Source organism: Prunus persica, chromosome G1 (assembly GCF_000346465.2).
Source record: "Prunus persica cultivar Lovell chromosome G1, Prunus_persica_NCBIv2, whole genome shotgun sequence".
NCBI lineage: Eukaryota > Viridiplantae > Streptophyta > Magnoliopsida > Rosales > Rosaceae > Prunus > Prunus persica.
Genome location: NC_034009.1, coordinates 11,474,747 through 11,477,704, shown reverse-complemented (window position 1 = coordinate 11,477,704; position 2,958 = coordinate 11,474,747).

Genomic DNA, 2,958 nt, shown 5'->3' with positions numbered 1-2,958 from the left:
CGTCGATATTTTTATTTAATCCGTCGTTTGTTTACAACTTAGACGGCGGAATTTTTTTAAGACGTAATAAAATATTTAAACGACGGTTTTTTCACCGTCGTTTAAATGGTTTCAGACGACTCTTTATTCATAAAACCGTCGTCTTTATTAAATTACCACGACAATTTTTTCACCGTCGTTTAAATACTTTTAAAACGACGTTTTATTCCTTAAACCGTCGTCTTTATTGAATTACCACGTCATTTTTTTTATTTCTTTAAACAGGTTATTGAAGTTGGTGCTTATTCAAAAATGGAGGCGCCATCTTCTTTAAAAACCCTTTGTCGTTTTGTGGAAACGACACTCCTGCCTGAGGATAAGACAGTCCAATTTACAATTGATAAGGAGGTGTTTGGTGGTGAGCGCGATACCTTCCTCCTGCCTGAAGATATTACACAATTTGCAGGCATGGAAGAAATTGGAGCTACTGTATTGGCTGTATATATGAGGTTTGTACTTCTAAAATAATAACTCGTTGGTTTATATATTGCGTCGTCTTAACTAACTAACCACGTCGTCTTAACTAACAACCGTCGTGATAAATATATTATAACGTCCTCATCTATTTCAGTACGTCGTTTGAAATATTATAATACGTCGTTTTTTTTATACATAACCGTCGTGTTTTGTGTGCTGACTTGTTTATATTATTTTATTTGTTTAGGTACTTACACGATGTTTTGAAAAAAGCCAATATGTGCAGTATGGTTGGCTTTATCGACCCTGCTACAGTTAGTGCCAACTCTGGCACAATAACTGCAAGATCACGACTTGTAGCAGCTCGACTTCAGAAGACAGACGGTGAACAGATTTTCATGATGCCTTACAATCCAGGGTTAGTCTCCTTAGGATTTTGTTTTTAAGATTTTCAATAAATGACAGCTTATAAACTAACCACGTCGGTGTTTTATTTTATTTAGTCGTTTGAAACTACTAACCACGTCGGTATTTATTTATCATCGTGATAAATATATAATGTCGTCGTTAGCTACTTTACTTCGTCGTGTGAAATACTATAATACGTCGTTTTTGTAAATAACCGTCGTTTTTATATTAATTTTGTGCAGCCGTCATTGGATTTTGCTGATTGTAAGAGCAAAGAGAGAAACCGTCTATTTTCTGGATCCTCTGCCAGGAAATCGTGTGGTCGATGAAGAGGCCAAAAACATCGTGAACAGTGCTTTAAAAATATATAATACCCACATAGCCCGAGCAGGACGTAAAAATGTAATTTGGAAAACTCTCTCAGGCACACCAAAGCAACCCAGCAATGTCGAATGCGGGTATTATGTAATGCGCTTCATGAGGGACATCATCATGGATCCTTCCTTGGGGTTTGAGAATAAGGTAAGAAGAAATTACCTTCATACATTTCACGTCGTTTTTTGTATTATCAACGACGGTCGTGTAAAATTAACGTCGTTGAATGGATATACTACGTCGGTTATGAAAAATATCGTCGTCTGTGATTGAATTTCTTTTTATTTATAAACCCTAATAGTCATTGTTTATGCAGTATGCCAAGGGAAACCAGGAAGCTTCATACCCCCAAGAAGCCATTGATGAAGTCCGGAATGAATGGGCAGAGTTTGTTTTCCAAATTATTAAACAGGGCAATTATTGAACACTTGATATTTATGTATAATGTACAAATTTTCTCTATAATATGTAATGTAAAAATTTGTTGAGGTTTTCTTAAATTAAAAAAAAAACAAACATACAAATTGCTTAACCGACGTGTAATACTTTTCCAACGACCTAATAAAGTCACAAACCGTCGTATTTTGTTGTTTCGTGTTTTAAACAATTACGACGTAAAAATATAGTTAGACGACGTTCTTTGAACAATTGAGTCGTTTATGGTTTACAACATCTTCAATTTCTTAAGGGTTCAGGGTATCATCGACGACGTTTATGTAACGACAGCGGTTAAGTCGTTGATATATATATTTTACGTCGTATAGTTAAATAGCCGCCATGGTTTCTCATTTTAACGACGTCATTTTAACGACTTAGTAGTCTATTACAATTTACAACGTCTACAATTTATTAACACCGACGTGGTTTGTTGTTGTGGTAAGAATATTTTATTATTTTTATATCAAAATATTCAAAATAAATTTAAAATAAATCAGAAAATTGAAAAGTCAACTCCTATGAAGTCATTGATATATTTTCTTCCACATAAACCTTGAAAAAATTCATTTTGAATAACAAAAATTTAAAATGACCATCCAAAACAAAATTGTTTTGATGAGTCATAAAATCACTTCTAGTTTTATGGTTTAGGGTTTAGAGTCTAGGGTTTAGAGATTAGGGTTGTTATTTATTGGGGTTTATTTTTAAAGTATAATTTTTGGGTAGTCTAGGGTATATGTTAGGCTTTAAAACCATAAAACCTTTTATAAACTTAATTTTTTAAATTGTATAATTTAATTTTATGGGTTTAGGGTATTAATTTTTAACGACGGTGGTTGGGTCGTGGAATACATATTTTACGTCGTACAGTAAAACATACGACATGGTTTACGCTTTAAACGACGTCATTTTAATATGTAAGTCGGTTTATATAATTTACAACGTTTTTAATTTCTTAACACCGACGTGGTTTCTCATTTTAACGACGTCATTTTAACGACTTAGTAGTCTATTACAATTTACAACGTCTACAATTTATTTAACACCGACGTGGTTTGTTGTATGGGTAAAGAGGTGTTATTAGGGTTTATATCAGATATTCAAATAAATATGAAATAAATCAGAAAAGTGAGAAGTCAACTCCTATGAAGTCATTGATATATTTTCGTCCACATAGACCCTTGAGAAAGATTCAGTTTGGAGTAGCAAAAATTTAAAATGGACCATCCAAAACCAAATTTGTTTTGGATGAGTCATAGAATCACCTTCTATTTTTATGGG